General features: G+C 42.1%; 1 protein-coding gene across 2 annotated transcripts in view; it reads right to left on the bottom strand.

The window, feature by feature from the left end:
* Window positions 1-18223, bottom strand: part of APH1B (aph-1 homolog B, gamma-secretase subunit) — a 107708-nt gene that overhangs the window by 57064 nt on the left and 32421 nt on the right. The gene's annotated exons all lie outside the window — the stretch shown is intronic.

Here is an 18223-nt window from a genome sequence, read left to right as displayed (position 1 = left end):
CCTATGTCTTTGTAGCTTGTTTGCTAGGCGGAGTTACAGGTGGAGACTCGTGTGTGTGTGTGTGTGTGTGTGTGTGTGTGTGTGCGCGTGCGTGCGTGTGCGTGTGCGCGCGCGCGCGCGCGCGCGCAGGTGTGCATGAGACCTCCGACCGCCCTGGAGCCAGGGGTGGCATCCGGCCTTGCCATTAGCACACCAGCCTGATGCTGATCAAATGACAGCAGCGACAGCCCTCAGGACTGAGCAGTGGGAATCAGACGATGCTTTCTTGGCCTCGTCCCAAAGTTGCCAATCAGAAACCAATAAAAACCACTCCAGAGCTGTGAGGCTGTCTTTCAAAGAGCTCTCTACAGCCTTTAGGGACAGATTTTGTGAGAGCACAGAGATAGCATCGTACCTGGCACAATGGCTGTTCATAAAAAGGGAGTTATGGGGGAGGTGAAAACAGTGACAGTTTTCCTGCCCCCTCCCTCCTCAGCACAGCCTGGGCTCTCGGCCCTCTTGGCTCAGACGAAACAAAGCCAGGGAGAGGGCTCCTAGGATCAACACTGTCACCCTCCTCGCTACTCCGTGTGGGACTCCTGAGGACCCAGCCCTGCAGCTGCAAAAGCTTTCCTCAGGTTCTCACTCATTCCCTGACACTGGCTGCCTCTACAGGAAAGCGCTGCTGAAGCTTCTCTGCTTCCCACTGACCCCTGGGAGGGCCCAGGTGCTGTGCTGGGCGCATGGTAGGTGAAGGTAACAAAGACAAGGCCCCGGCTGGGGCAGGGACACAGGGAAGGCCCTGGCTTCTTTGCCTCTCACGGAGGTCTTCAGTCTCTTTGCTCTATTTCGTTAGTGTCAAATGGTAAAAACCTATACTTAGTTCCTTAATAAACATTCTAGGACTTTGCTGCATTGACTATTAATCCCATTTTAGGTTCCACCTTAAATTCTTTTCCCCTTCACTCAACTCCCTAAATTTTCATTGAAAATATTTGATCTATATTTAGATTTCATAAAAATTTACCTTTGAAAAAGCATATTCACGTACCCAAGTTGCTCCAAACACAAAGTTTTCCAAATAACTGAATTATCAGCTTTTAAATGTATTAAAATAAAATAAAATAAATGGAGTTTCTCAGCTTCAGTAGCCACATTCGAAGTCCTCAGCAGCTACGCGTGGCCAGTGGCCAGATACGGAACCCTAACCTCCTTTGACATAGCCTTTGGAAGGGTTAAACCTAGATGACTTTCACACAAAATAAACCCTAGAAGAAAGCTCTGGAAGGTGAGGATGGGGGACAGGATACAAAGATGGGGGAATCCAGAGACGGTGGATATGGAGGATGGGAGAAAAGAGGGCATAGGAAAATCAGGCCCAAGGGAAGCAGGCCAGCAGCCCTTAGGCGTGGCTCCCCTTATCCTTGCACCCCTTCCCCTCGCCCCTTCCAGGGGTCCCCAGCCCTCTCTGCCCTGGCCACACACCCTTCAGCCACGCCCTGGGGTCCAGGTGCTCAGCAGCGACCCGGTCTAGGGTGTCCTTGCCTTTGTGGGAGCTCCCGCTGCAGGCATGAGGGTGCCTGGTTAACCTCCGGGGACCTCGCTGCAGGACCCTGGCCAGGTGCCACGTGCTACCTGCCCCCTGTGCCCCCAACACCCCCTCCTAATCTCCTCGGAGTCTGAACATTCCCGCGCCGGACAATGCGGTGCGAACACATTCTCTACTGGAACCTGCCATCCTGAAGGGGGCGAACGCCTGAAACCCGAGTCTCTCGACTTGTTAGCTGTGCCCTGTCCCTCACGTTAGAAGGAGTCACCTTCCTTCGAGATGTGGGGAGAAGCTCGAGACCCACTTACAGGAGGAAATGAGACCTCCCGGGCCACCTGCCGGGCAGCAGAGGTGCCTCCTGGGCAGCAGGTACCATTTTGGCGTCACCATGCATATCCACATTGGACACGGCGGGCAGGCACGCCTGGCCCTACGTGGTCCTCTGGCTGGGATTCAACTGCCGCAGGGTGTAGGGGAAAGGTGCGAGGCTGAGACAACACTGCAGGGGAGGGTCCCTCTGCCCCACCCATATGCCCTTTCACTATAGAATGGCGGCAGAAACAAGGGCCAAAGTGCTCTGTGGTATGGAATTATTCACCAAAAAAAAAATTATTGCAGGTCAGCATATCATCATGACTGCAGGTCAACCGGGGATTCAGTAACGCCTCCCGCTTGTACACCCTTGACTGTTTCGATGCACCTTCACACCTTTATGCGACAACCCAGGGAAAGAGGGAGCACTGCGCCTATATCTTATAAGTGGAAAACGAAACAAGGGCTGCAGCTCTGGGCTGAGCCAAGGCCACACAGCTCCCGCAGTGCTCTGATCTCCAGCGGCAGTGCAGGGTCCGCCCTCCACAGCTCTGGTGCCACGGAAACACCTTCTTGTAATAGAATTTGCCACACGCTTATCATAATCACGCCACAACGTCGTAAAACCCCACAGGACAAAGGCCCTAAAGGCATTTGTGCCAACAATTTCTGGAAAATCAATTGACAACCTCCCGCCTCCAATCTGCTTCATAACATTAAACTCTGCCATCTGCTCAGGAAAAGTCTGACCAAGTTCTGCCAACTACCAGCAGACTAAGGAGTCAGCTTAACTCCTGGGATGTTACCCTCACCTCTAATTCAGCGAACCAAATTCCCAGGGACACGTGCACTTAACTTTCTCTCTTCCTGAAGCTGAACTGGAGACAAGGAATAAATACACACACAAATATAAACAAACACACACATATAAAAATTCCATTTGTATAAAATTCTTAAAAATGCCAACTAAACTACAGTGACAGAAAGCAGATCAGCGGTTGCCTGGGGATGAGGCGGTGGCTGAAGGGATTACGAAGGGGTATGGAAAATTGTTGAGGTGACGGATATGTACGTTATCTTGCTTGTGGTGATGGCTTCTCTACATACGTCAAAACGGCTGAAGCTTTATACTTTAAATAGGTGTCATTTGTCTTACATTAATTATACCTCAATAAAGAAGAAGAAGACACACTGTTGGAGAGGGGGAAGATGGCAGAAGAGTAAGATGCAGAGATCACCTTCCTCCCCACAGATACACCAGAAATACATCTACACGTGGAACAACTCCTACAGAACACCTGCTGAACGCTCGCAGAAGACCTCAGACCTCCCAAAAGGCAAGAAACCCCCCACGTACCTGGGTAGGGCAAAAGAAAAAAGAATAAACAGAGACAAAAGAATAGGGACGGGACCTGCACCAATGGGAGGGAGCCGTGAAGGAGGAAAGGTTTCCACACATTAGAAGCCCCTTTGCGGGCAGAGACTGTGGGTGGCAGAGGGGGGAAGCTTCGAAGCAAAGAGAAGAGTCCAGCAACAGGGGTGCAGCGGGCAAAGCAGAGAGATTCCCGCACAGAGGATCGGTGCCGACCGGCACTCACCAGCCCGAGAGGCTTCTCTGCTCACCCGCCAGGGTGGGCGGGGTGGGGAGTTGAGGCCCGGGCTTCGGTCAGAGCGCAGGGAGACGGCTGGTGGCATGAATACAGCCTGAAGGGGTTAGTTAGTGCACCACGGCTAGCCCGGAGGGAGTCCGGGGAAAAGTCTGGACCTGCCGAAGAGGCAAGAGACTTCTCCCCTCTTTGTTTCCTGGTGCTCGAGGAGGGGGGATTAAGAACGCTGCTTAAAGGAGCTCCAGAGACGGGCGCGAGCGGACCCCAGAGACAGGCATGAGACGCTAAGGCTGCTGCTGCCGCCACCAAGAAGCCTGTGTGCGAGCACAGGTCACTCTCCACATCTCCCTTCCGGGGAGGCTGTGCAGCCCGCCACTGCCAGGGTCCCGGGGTCCAGGGACAACTCCCCCGGGAGAACGCACGACGCGCCTCAGGCTGGTGCAACGTCACGCTGGCCTCTGCCGCCGCAGGCCCGCCCCACACCCCGTGACCCTCCCTACCCCTGGCCTGAGTGAGGCAGAGCCCCCGAATCAGCAGCTCCTTTAACCCCGTCCTGTCTGAGCGAAGAACAGACGCCCTCCGGCGACCTACACGCAGAGACTGGGCCAAATCCAAAGCTGAACCCCGGGAGCTGTGCAAACAAAGAAGAGAAAGGGAAATCTCTCCCAGCAGCCTCAGGAGCAGCGGATTAAATCTCCACAATCAACATGATGTACCCTGCATCTGTGGAATACATGAATAGACAACGAATCATCCCAAATTGAGGAGGTGGACTTTGAGAGCAAGATTTAGGATTTTTTTCCCCTTTTCCTCTTTTTGTGAGTGTGTATGTGTATGCTTCTGTGTGAGATTTTGTCTGTATAGCTTTGCGTTCACCATTTGGCCTAGGGTTCTATCCGTTCGTTTTTTTTGTTTGTTTGTTTGTTTTTGTTTTTACAAGGCTCTTGGTGCTGCAGCCAGGAGTCAGTGCTGTGCCTCTGAGGTGGAAGAGCCAACTTCAGGACACTGGTCCACAAGAGACCTCCCAGCTCCACGTAATATCAAATGGCGAAAATCTCCCAGAGATCTCCATCTCAACACCAGCACCCAGCTTCCCTCAACGACCAGCAAGCTACAGTGCTGGACACCCTATGCCAAACAACTAGCAAGACAGGAACACAGCCCCACCCATTAGCAGAGAGGCTGCCTAAAATCATAATAAGGCCACAGACACCCCAAAACACACCGCCAGACATGGACCTGCCCACCAGAAAGACAAGATCCAGTCTCATCCACCAGAACACAGGCACTAGTCCCCTCCACCAGGAAGCCTACACAACCCACTGAACCAACTTTAGCCACTGGGGACAGACACCAAAAACAACAGGAACTACGAACCTGCAGCCTGCAAAAAGGAGACCCCAAACACAGTAAGATAAGCAAAATGAGAAGACAGAAAAACACACCGCAGGTGAAGGAGCAATATAAAAACCCACCAGACCTAACAAATGAAGAGGAAATAGGCAGTCTACCTGAAAAGGAATTCAGAATAACGATAATAAAGATGATCCAAAATCTTGGAAATAGAATAGAGAAAATACAAGAAACATTTAACAAGGACCTAGAAGAACTAAAGATGAAACAAGCAACAATGAACAACACAATAAATGAAATTAAAAACACTCTAGAAGGGATCAATAGCAGAATAACTGAGGCAGAAGAACGGATAAGTGACCTGGAAGATAAAATAGTGGAAATAACTACTGCAGAGCAGAATAAAGAAAAATGAATGAAAAGAACTGAAGACAGTCTCAGAGACCTCTGGGACAACATTAAACACACCAACATTCGAATTATAGGGGTTCCAGAAGAAGAAGAGAAAAAGAAAGGGACTGAGAAAATATTTGAAGAGATTATAGTTGAAAACTTCCCTAATATGGGAAAGGAAATAGTTAATCAAGCCCAGGAAGCACAGAGAGTCCCATACAGGATAAATCCAAGGAGAAATACGCCAAGACACATATTAATCAAACTGTCAAAAATTAAATACAAAGAAAACATATTAAAAGCAGCAAGGGAAAAACAACAAATAACACAAAAGGGAATCCCCATCAGGTTAACAGCTGATCTTTCAGCAGAAACTCTGCAAGCCAAAAGGGACTGGCAGGACATATTTAAAGTGATGAAGGAGAAAAACCTACAACCAAGATTACTCTACCCAGCAAGGATCTCATTCAGATTTGATGGAGAAATTAAAACCTTTACAGACAAGCAAAAGCTGAGAGAGTTCAGCACCACCAAACCAGCTTTACAACAAATGCTAAAGGATCTTCTCTAGGCAAGAAACACAAGAGAAGGAAAAGACCTATAATAACGAACCCAAAACAATTTAGAAAATGGGAATAGGAACATACATATCGATAATTACCTTAAATGTAAATGGATTAAATGCTCCCACCAAAAGACACAGACTGGCTGAATGGATACAAAAACAAGACCCATATATATGCTGTCTACAAGAGACCCACTTCAGACCTAAGGACACATACAGACTGAAAGTGAGGGGATGGAAAAAGATATTCCATGCAAATGGAAACCAAAAGAAAGCTGGAGTAGCAATTCTCATATCAGACAAAATAGACTTTAAAATAAGGACTATTAAAAGAGACAAAGAAGGACACTACATAATGATCAAGGGATCGATCCAAGAAGATATAACAATTGTAAAGATTTATGCACCCAACATAGGAGCACCTCAATACATAAGGCAAATACTAAAAGCCATAAAAGGGGAAATTGACTGTAACACATTCATAGTAGGGGACTTTAACACCCCACTTTCACCAATGGACAGATCATCCAAAGTGAAAATAAATAAGGAAACACAAGCTTTAAATGATACATTAAACAAGATGGACTTAATTGATATTTATAGGACATTCCATCCAAAAACAGCAGAATACACATTTTTCTCAAGTGCTCATGGAACATTCTCCAGGATAGATCATATCTTGGGTTACAGATCAAGCCTTGGTAAATTTAAGAGAACTGAAATTGTATCAAGTATCTTTTCCGACCACAACACTATGAGACTAGATATCAATTACAGGAAAAGATCTGTAAAAAATACAAACACATGGAGGCTAAACAATACACTACTTAATAACGAAGTGATCACTGAGGAAATCAAAGAGAAAATCAAAAAATACCTAGAAACAAATGACAATGGAGACATGACAACCAAAACCCTACAGGATGCAGCAAAAGCAGTTCTAAGAGGAAAGTTTATAGCAATACAATCCTACCTTAAGAAACAGGAAACACCTCAAATAAACAACCTAACCTTGCACCTAAAGCAATTAGAGAAAGAAGAACAAAAAAACCCCAAAGTTAGCAGAAGGAGAGAAATCATAAAGATCAGATCAGAAATAAATGAAAAAGAAAAGAAGGAAACGATAGCAAAGATCAATAAAACTAAAATCTGGTTCTTTGAGAAGATAAACAAAATTGATAAACCATTAGGCAGACTCATCAAGAAAAAAAAGGGAGAAGACTCAAATCAATAGAATTAGAAATGAAAAAGGAGAAGTAACAATTGACACTGCAGAAATACAAACGATCATGAGAGATTACTACAAGCAACTCTATGCCAATAAAAAGGACAACCTGGAAGAAATGGACAAATTCTTAGAAATGCACAACCTGCCAAGACTGAATCAGGAAGAAATAGAAGATATGAACAGACAAATCACAAGCACTGAAATTGAAACTGTGATTAAAAATCTTCCAACAAGCAAAAGCCCAGGACCAGATGGCTTCACAGGCAAATTCTATCAAACATTTAGAGAAGAGCTATCACCTATCCTTCTCAGACTCTTCCAAAATATAGCAGAGGGAGGAACACTCCCCAACTCATTCTACGAGGCCACCATCACCCTGATACCAAAACCAGACAAGGATGTCACAAAGAAAGAAAGCTACAGGCCAATATCACTGATGAACATAGATGCAAAAATCCTCAACAAAATACTAGCAAACAGAATCCAACAACACATTAAAAGGATCATATACCATGATCAAGTGGGTTTATTCCAGGAATGCAAGGATTCTTCAATATACGCAAATCAATCAACGTGATACACCATATTAACAAACTGAAGGATGAAAACCATATGATCATCTCAATAGATGCAGAAAAAGCTTTTGACAAATTTCAACACCCATTTATGATAAAAACCCTCCAGAAAGTAGGCATAGAGGGAACTTTCCTCAACATAATAAAGGCCGTATATGACAAACCCACAGCCAACATCGTCCTCAATGGTGAAAAACTGAAAGCATTCCCACTAACATCAGGAGCAAGACAAGGTTGCCCACTCTCACCACTCTTATTCAACAGAGTTTTGGAAGTTTTAGCCACATCAATCAGAGAAGAAAAAGAAATAAAAGGAATCCAAATCGGAAAAGAAGAAGTAAAGTTGTCACTGTTTGCAGATGACATGATACTATACACAGAGAATCCTAAAGATGCTACCAGAAAACTACTAGAGCTAATCAATAAATTAGGTAAAGTAGCAGGACACAAAATTAATGTACAGAAATCTCTGGCATTCCTATATACTAATGATGAAAAATTTGAAAGTGAAATCAAGAAAACACTCCCATTTACGATTGCAACAAAAAGAATAAAATATCTAGGAATAAACCTACCTAAGGAGACAAAACACCTGTATGCAGAAAATTATAACACACTGACGAAAGAAATTAAAGATGGTACAAATAGATGGAGAGATATACCATGTTCTTGGATTGGAAGACTCAACATTGTGAAAATGACTCTACTACCCAAAGCAATCTACAGATTCAATGCAATCCCTATCAAATTACCAATGGCATTTTTCACAGAACTAGAACAAAAAATTTCACAATTTGTATGGAAACACAAAAGACCCCGAATAGCCAAAGCAATCTTGAGAACGAAAAACAGAGCTGGAGGAATCAGGCTCCCTGAATTCAGACTATACTACAAAGCTACAGTAATCAAGGCAGTATGGTACTGGCACAAAAACAGAAATATAGATCAATGGAACAGGATAGAAAGCCCAGGGATAAACCCACGCACATATGGTCACCTTATCTTTGATAAAGGAGGCAGGAATGTACAGTGGAGAAAGGACAGCCTCTTCAATAAGTGGTGCTGGGAAAACTGGACAACTACATGTAAAAGTATGAGATTAGATCACTCCCTAACACCATACACAAAAATAAGCTCAAAATGGATTAAAGACCTAAATGTAAGGCCAGGAACTATCAAACTCTTAGAGGAAAACACAGGCAGAACACTCTATGACATAAATCACAGCAAGATCCTTTTTGACCCACCTCCTAGAGAAATGGAAATAAAAAAATAAATAAACAAATGGGACCTAATGAAACTTCAAAGCTTTTGCACAGCAAAGGAAACCATAAAGAAGACCAAAAGACAACCCTCAGAATGGGAGAAAATATTTGCAAATGAAGCAACTGACAAAGGATTAATCTCCAAAATTTACAAGCAGTTCATGCAGCTCAATATCAAAAAAACAAACAACCCAATCCAAAAATGGGCAGAAGACCTAAGTAGACATTTCTCCAACGAAGATATACAGATTGCCAACAAACATATGAAAGAATGCTCAGGGCTTCCCTAGTGGCGCAGTGTTTGAGAGTCTGCCTGCCAATGCAGGGGACACGGGTTCAAGTCCTGGTCTGGGAAGATCCCACATGCCGCGGAGCAACTGGGCCCGTGAGCCACAACTACTGAGACTGCGCGTCTGGAGCCTGTGCTCTGCAACAAGAGAGGCCGCGATAGTGAGAGGTGCGCATCGCGATGAAGAGTGGCCCCTGCTTGCCACAACTAGAGAAAGCCCTCGCACAGAAACAAAAACCCAACACAGCCAAAAATAAATTAATTAACTCCTACCCCCAACATCTAAAAAAAAAAAATGCTCAACATCACTAATCACTAGAGAAATGCAAATCAAAACTTCAATGAGATATCATCTCACACCAGTCAGAATGGCCATCATCAAAAAATCTAGAAACAATAAATGCTGGAGAGGGTGTGGAGAAAAGGGAACACTCTTGCACTGCTGGTGGGAATGTGAATTGGTACAGCCACTATGGAGAACAGTATGGAGGTTCCTTAAAAAACTACAAATAGAACTACCATATGACCCAGCAATCCCACTACTGGGTATATACCCTGAGAAAACCATAATTCAAAAAGAGTCATGTACCAAAATGTTCATTGCAGCTCTATTTACAATAGCTAGGACATGGAAACAACCTAAGTGTCCAACATCAGATGAATGGATAAAGAAGATGTGCCACATATATACAATGGAATATTACTCAGCCATAAAAAGAAACAAAATTGAGCTATTTGTAATGAGGTAGATGGACCTAGAGTCTGTCATACAGAGTGAAGTAAGTCAGAAAGAGAAAGACAACTACCGTATACTAACACATATATATGGAATCTAAGAAAAAAAAATGTCATGAAGAACCTAGGGGTAAGACGGGAATAAAGGCACAGACCTCCTAGAGAATGGACTTGAGGATATGGGGAGGGGGAAGGGTAAGCTGTGACAAAGTGAGAGAGTGGCATGGATATATATACACTATCAAACGTAAGGTAGATAGCTAGTGGGAAGCAGCCGCATAGCACAGGGAGATCAGCTTGGTGCTTTGTGACCACCTGGAGGGGTCGGGTAGGGAGGGTGGGAGGGAGGGAGACACAAGAGGGAAGAGATATGGGAACATATGTATATGTATAACTGATTCACTTTGTTATAAAGCAGAAACTAACACACCATTGTAAAGCAATTATACCCCAATATAGATGTAAAAACAAAAAAATTACACACTGTTATACATCAATTATATCTCAGTAAAGCTCGAAAAAATAAAGGAAAAAATAAAAAAGAGGACATCTTCTTTAGAGTCATCCAAGCAGTGGATTTGTTGAGTAAGAATAAAATTTAATGTGATATGTTTCTGATAAATAAAAAAGAAAAAAAAAAAGAAGAAGAAAGGGAGGAAGGGGAGGGGGAGGGGGAGAAGAAGGAGAAGAAGAAGAAGAACTACACAGCCAAATAACATCCTGCCCCATCCTGGCATTTCCATTCAGAGCTTATCCCCTTGGTTGATCAAGAAGGAGAAGCCTGGCCAGGCCTGGCACACTTCGCTGGGACTTGTCCTGTGGGTGGGAGCCCAAGAAGGAGCATGATCTCTACTCACATGGCCACTATGACCTCTCCACACTGTAAGTCAAAGTCATTATTTCTGCTCGAGTTCACTTGTTTCAAATATTAACTTTTAATCACCCACTATGAAGACAATAAACACAGGGCCTACGGGTTCAAGGGCACACTGAGACCGCTATAGCAACTCTGTGCTGGTGATGACAGAGTTGAGCAGCTTCTCTGAAAGAAGCAAAGACTCTTCTGGTGAGGCAGGTAACATAACCCATTAGTTCATCTGCTGAAACTAGTTTCCCAAGGTACCTAGACATCCAACAACAGGTCTCATGCATCTTAGTTTCTCTCCTTCCCAACCACTCGACACATAACCATTTGAAAAGCTTTCCTGAATATGGTACATCATTTTCATGGAGAACAAGCATGGTCAGGAGCTCATCACTCCCTCTTAGCCACTGGGTGAAATCTGGATTTATCTCCTGTGATACTGGGATATAATACGAAATATGTACTTGGTCTTTGTCTTTGGTTCCTGGCACAAAGCTCCTAAATGTTATTCATAAGAAGCCCTTTTAAGCCACACCTCAGCTGATGCTAAAGAGGTGATGAAGCTTGGAGGATGGGGGCTGAGGAACCAACCATGTGACTAGAGGGTTAGAATTTTCAGCCCCACCCCCAGCCTCCAGGGAGGGGAGAGAGGCTGGGAATTGAGCTCAATCACCAGTGTGTGTGTGTGTGTGGGGTGGGACTTCCCTGGTGGCACAGTGGTTAAGAATCCGCCTGCCAATGCAGGGGACACGGGTTCGAGCCCTGGTCTGGGAAGATCCCACATGTCGTGGAGCAACTAAGCCCGTGCGCCACAACTACTGAGCCTGCGCTCTAGAGCCTGCAAGTCACAACTACTGAGCCCGCATGCCACAACTACTGAAGCCCGCGTGCCTAGAGCCTGTGCTTCGCAACAAAGAGAAGCCACCGCAATGAGAAGCCCGCGCACCACAACAAAAAGTAGCCCCCGCTTGCCACAACTAGAGAAAGCCCGCAAGCAGCAACAAAGACCCAACACAGCCAATAAATAAATAAATCTATTAAAAAAAGAAAAAAACACCAATGGGGAATGATTTAATCAATCACATCTGCATAATGGGACCTCCATTAAAAACCCTAAACAATGGGATTCAGAATGCTCCCATCACACAAGTGCTGGGATAGTGGTGGACCCAGAGCTAGGGCATGGAAGCCTTGTGCCCTTTCTTCATACCTTGACCTATGGACCTCTTTATCTGGCTGTTAATATCCTTTGTTAATATCCTTTATAATATCCTTTATAATAATCCCTTGTTAATATATCCCTTGTTAATATCCTTTATAATAAACCGGCAAATGTAAGTAAATGTTTACCTGACTTTTCTAGCAAATTATCAGACCTGAGGAGGGAGTCATGGGAACCTGTAATTTACAGTCAGAAGTACAAGTGACAACCTGGGACTTGCAATTGTCTAAAGTGGGGGCAGGCTTGTGGGATTGAGTCCCTAACCTGGGGGGTCTGCAATATTTCTGGACAGTTAGTGTCAGAATTGAGTTAAATTGTAGAACAGCCAGTTGGTGTCCACTGAGGACTGGAGAATTGCTTGGTGTGGAGAAACCCACACTTCTGGTGTCAGAAGTGTTATAAGGAAACAGCGTTTTCCTTTATCTCTCTTCTATCATTCAAAGTAATTTCCAATTGACTTTCTTTCTCATACCTCCTTATTCAAAAGCAAAGATTTAATGAGCAACCACTGTTTGCTAAGCACAAATTAAGTGCAACCATGATTCAGATAGATAATTGGTATCACAATCTCATTTAGGGAGACAGACAGAAAACATTAACCATAATATATAGAAGAGTGGTATGAAAAGATGCTATGTGTCTATTAACAGGAGAAGGACTAAACAAACTGTACATCCATAAGATGGAATACCATTCAGCAGAAAGTTACAACTTACTGATATACCCCAAGACATGAATCTCAGAAAATTATGCGGAGGAAAGAAGTCAGATACAAAAGAGTACACTTTGTGTTATTCCATTTTTATGAAGTTCAAAAGTGAAACTAATCCACGGTGATAGAAGTTGGAACCAGCAGCTGCCTCTGTGGAAGGTACGTGGATTGACTAGGAAGGAAGCAAGGGAACCACCTGGGGAACAGGAAACGTTCTATAGCTTGCTGGGGTGGTGGTTACACAGGTGTACACATTTGTCAAGACTCATCCAATTGTATGCTTCAGATCAGTGCATTTTACTGTATGTAAATTATTCCTTGATTTAAAAATATATATGTGTTAAGGAATCACACTGGAAAAAGCCACTTGTTTTTCTAAGTCTAATCAGGAAAGACTTCACAAAGACTGACACTTGAGCAGGACCTTGAAGGAGGAATACGATGCTTTCTACCTGGAGCGAAAAACAAGAACAAAGATGTGGAGGTTTGAGAGCTCATGGTGCATCATAAACAGAGGCCTCAGGGATGTGTTTGAAAATGTCTGGGAAGGGAGGACAGGGAATGGTGGGGGGCAGGAAAGTGGTTGGGATCAGAGTGTGAAAGGCCTTTTATGATATACACTTTCTAATAAGGAAAATAAGAAATCCTAGAAGTGGTTAGATTATGGTTTTGTCTGACTACATAAATAATATATGCTCTGTATGTGGAACCTAGAAAAATGGTACAGATGAACCAGTTTGCAGGGCAGAAGTTGAGACACAGATGTAGAGAACAAACGTATGGACACCAAGGGGGGAAAACCGCGGTGGGGTGGTGGTGGTGGTGTGCTGAATTGTGCAATTGGGATTGACATGTATACACTGATGTGTATAAAACAGATGACTAATAAGAACCTGCAGTATAAAAAAACAAACAAACCAACCAAGAAAACAACTAATACTAAACTTTCTTTGGGTTATTTATATGGAAATATGTTAATATAAATGTTTCAGACATTACATGAAATTTCTAAAAATCTTATATGCTCTGGTATAATGTTATAAGTCATAATTCTAGTTATTACTTTAAAATGTATATCTCTAAATTTTCTTGTCAATTGCATTATTATGAACTTTCATCAAATCTTTAATTGTGGTCATTTTTAAGTCTTTTGTCATTTGCAGACAGTTCTGGGTGTATTCTAATGCTTTTGCAAAAATGTTCCTATAAAAGGGTTTCATCTTCAAGGAATTCATGGAAAAGACTCTGACAGGTACAGGTTTCTGGTAACTGACTATACTGCTGAACTGAATGAATAAGCCTTTTCAGAACTCTAATGGAAAACTGATGAATTCATAAAAGTGCTAACAAAAGATCAAGATAAAAAAAATTAATTACACGGGACTGAGTGAACTGATGAGGATGATTATAATTTTTGTGATTTTCTGTTTGAATATAAAAAAAAAATCCCACAAGGACTCAGAGGCAAAAAATATACAAATCAATTTTCACTGCAAAGTAAAGGAGCTGTTACAGTGGAGGATTACTGGACTCAATGTCAATATTATGACATAGTATGAGTGTGTTTTGTGTTGGGTAATTGCAATCATTGTTGCTTTTGTTGTGGTCATCCATTTACAATGCTTGGTGTCAGTTTATTTATCTCTTGTAAAAGTAAAATACAGTGTGTGTGTGGGAAAAAAAAAAGGAAACAGAAATGCAGAGAAATGGAAAGTGTATTTAAAGTCACCTCTTCTCTAATGCAGATGCTACTAATGTTTTTGTGTTTTTTTCTCAGATATTTTTTCTGTGTATTGATACTTTTAAAAAGTCCTTAAGTAATTAACATGATAGCATATTGTTATTTAATATTTATAAACCTAATTTTTATTTGCTGGATAATGTTTCTTTGGATGGATTTGTTGGTCTAAACTTTTCCTTAGTGTTAAACATTAATACTTTTCTTCTAGCTTTTTGCTACTATAAATAATGCTGTGACCAATATTTTATTTAAATAAGAGGTTTTCCATATTAAAACAAATAATATATGCTCATTAAAAAATACAAATATTTAATTATGAATAAAGCCAAAAGTCCCCCAGAATCCTAACTCCCAAAATAGTCATAGTTTTGTATGTTTGTGTGTTAACATTCACTTTTAAATATTTAATAAACAGATCTTACCTACTTTCACTATTGTATTCTTGGTATCTAGCACAATGTCTGGCATAAAAAATATTTATTGAATGGAAGAATGGTCTATACCTTGCTTTTGTTTTCTAACATATTCCAAATATCCTCATTCTTTCTAATGGCTGTAAAGCGTTCTGCAATTGGACGCCAAGCTCTGTTGAAAGACATTCATTGCAAATTCCTTACAGTTACAAGACTATTACAAGATCCTATGTATTCAGATGTATTTCTGGAAGATAAATTCCTAGAAAATCAACTGCTGGTTCACAAAACGCACATCTCAAAATCTTATAGATATTTTATAAATTTTGCTAAATTACCACCCAAAAGGATTGTACTGAGTTGTCTGCTTACAACATGCTAAACATGACAAACAGCAACGTGCTGTTTCTACCATATGCTAAACAATTTTTTTTTCATTTTATTGAGATTGACATACAGCACTGTATAAATTTAATATGTATGGTATAATGATGTGACTTACATACATCATGAAAATGATTATCACCGTAAGTTTAGTGAACATCCATCATCTCATATAGACACAAAATTACAGAAACAGAAAAAAATTTGTGTGTGTGATGAGAGCTCTTAGGATTTACTCTCTTAACTTCCATATATAACGTACAGCAATGTTAATTATATTTATCATGTTGTACGTTATATCCCTAGCACTTATTTTTCTTAAAACTGCAAGTCTGTAGTACTTTTTGACTGCTTTCATCCAATTCCCCCTCCCCCCACTGCCTACCTCTGATAACCATATATCTGATCTTTTTCCATTTGTTTGTATGTTTGTTTGCTTGTTTTTGAAGTACAGCTGACCTATAACACTATGTTAGTTCCTGTTACACAATGTAGTGATTTGTTATTTCTATACACTTCAAAATAATCACCACAATAAATCTAGTTACAGTGTGTCACCACCCAAAGATATTACATAGCTATTGACTATATTCCTCACACTGTACATTTCATATCCATGAATCATTTATTTTGAAACTGGAAGTTTATACCTCTTACTCTCCCTCACCTATTTCCTTCCTCTCCCCACCCCCCTCTCCTCTAACCACCTGTTTTGTTCTCTGTATCTATAACTCTGTTATGGCAAGATTTCATTCTTTTTATGGCTGAGTAATATTCCATGGTGTGTGTGTGTGTGTGTGTGTGTGTGTGTGTGTGTATGTATCACATCCTCTTCACCCATTCATCTACTGATAGGCACTTGGGTTGCTTCCATATCTTGGCTATTGCAAATGCTGCAATGAACACAGGGGTGCATATATCTTTTCTAATTAGTGTTTTTGTTTTCTTTGGATAAATACCAAGGAGTAGAACTGCTGGATCATATGGTAGTTCTATTTTTAATTTTTTGAGGAACCTCCATCCTGTTTTCCATAGTGGCTGCACCAATTTACACTCACCAACCATGCAGAAGGGCTCCCTTTTCTCCACATCCTTGCCAACACTAGTTATTTGAGGTCTTTTTGACGACAGCCATTCTGACAGGTGTAAGGTGATATATCACTGTGGTTTTGATTTGCATTTCCCTGGTGATTAGTGATATTGAGCATCTTTTCATGTGCCTATTGGCCAGCTGAATGCCTTCTTTGGAAAAATGTCTTTTTAGATCCTCTGCCTGTTTTTTTAATGGGATTGTTTGGGGGGGGGGGGTTCTTTTTTCTTTTTTCATTGCAGCGTTTATAATAGCCCAGATATGGAAGCAACCCAAGTGCCTATCAGTAGATGAATGGGCAAAGAAGATGTGATACATACATACACACATACACACACACACACACACACACACACACACACATATACATATGTTGATGTTGAGTTTTATGAGTTCTTTATATATTTTGGATATTAACCCTTTATCAGATATATTATTTGCAAATATCTTCTCCCATTCAGTAAGTGGCCTTTTCATTTTGTTGATAGTTTCCTTTGCTGTGCAAAAGCTTTTTAGTTTGATGTGGTCCTGTTTATTTTTGCCTTTGTCTCCCTTGAGACATATCCAAAAAAATACTACTAAAACTGATGTCAAAGAGAGTACTGCCTATGTTTTCTTCTAGAATTTTTATGGTTCTATGTGTCTGTTTTTATGCCAATACCATACTGTTTTGATTACTACAGTTTTATAACATATCTCCTTTCTTTTTGTTTGTTTTATTAAAGTTTGGTAGAATTCTTCAGTGAAGCCTTCTAGGAATTTCTTTATATAAACTGCAAATTCAATGTCTTTAATAGATTTTGGGGATTTCTGGTTAGCTCCAACATGTAAAGAGCTTGAAAGCTGTCACTCTCACACTTACAATAAGAAAACACTAAACACATTGTAAAGCAATTATACTCCAATAAAGATGTTAAAAAAAAAGAAAAAGAGAACACTAAACAAACTGAAAATCAGTAATATTTCTCACCCCCATTAGAGAACTGAGGTCTCAAGACAAGCCATCATCCTGAAATCTGGAGAGACAGGTGAATCCAGAGTGCCACAGCTGAGATTTGCTTACCTAGAGCAGAAGTTGGTGGAGCCATAAACAGGTAGGGACACCTAAATGCTAATTTTGACAAATTGCTAGAGCCTAAGTATGGAATAGCTTAAAAGTGAGAAATTCCTAAGACTAGAACAGAGTCTTAAGAGCCCCACACTTTTGAGGGTTTTACCTCCAGGAGCCCTGCCAAATTCTCAATGAAGAGCTCCCTGTGGCTCTGGCAGGGAGAGGGTAAGGATAATCATTGTAAAATATGCCCAGAGGGACTTCCCTGGTGGCGCAGTGGTTAAGAATCCTCCTGCAAATGCAGGGGACACGGGTTCGATACCTGGTCTGGGAAGATCCCACATGCCGTGGAGCAACTAAGCCCGTGTGCCACAACTACTGAGCCCGCGTGCCACAACTACTGAAGCCCGCACGCTTAGAGCCCGTGCTCCACAAGAGAAGCCACCGCAATGAGAAGCCCGCGTACCGCAATGAAGAGTAGCCCCCGCTCGCCGCAACTAGAGAAAGCCTGCACGCAGCAACAAAGACCCAACACAGCCAAAATTAAATAAGTAAATTTATTTTTTAAAAAAGAAAAAAAAAAGTAAAATATGCCCAGAGCGTTCTCCATAACAAAGGCCTACTTTCTAGGAGAAAAGACAGTACAAGAGCCTTATCCCACCTAGAAGAAGGGCACTTCTCCCACTCCAGCCCCCGTTAGCCTTCCCGTCTCACCTAAGGGGAGGAAAAGAACTAAGAGATACTTAGTTAAGAGATGTAGCCCCACCAAAAAACTGAGATTTAGTCTTAAGATTATAGGACATGGCCTCTCTCCCACACCAACCTTACTGCCACCTCAGTAGGGCTCCAATATAAAAACAGTGGGTTACAGTTCAAAGATCTGCAAGACATAGAC

This window comes from Lagenorhynchus albirostris, chromosome 1 (assembly GCF_949774975.1).
Source record: "Lagenorhynchus albirostris chromosome 1, mLagAlb1.1, whole genome shotgun sequence".
NCBI lineage: Eukaryota > Metazoa > Chordata > Mammalia > Artiodactyla > Delphinidae > Lagenorhynchus > Lagenorhynchus albirostris.
The sequence above is the reverse complement of the archived record's forward strand: the minus strand, read 5'-3'. Positions and strand labels throughout refer to the sequence as shown.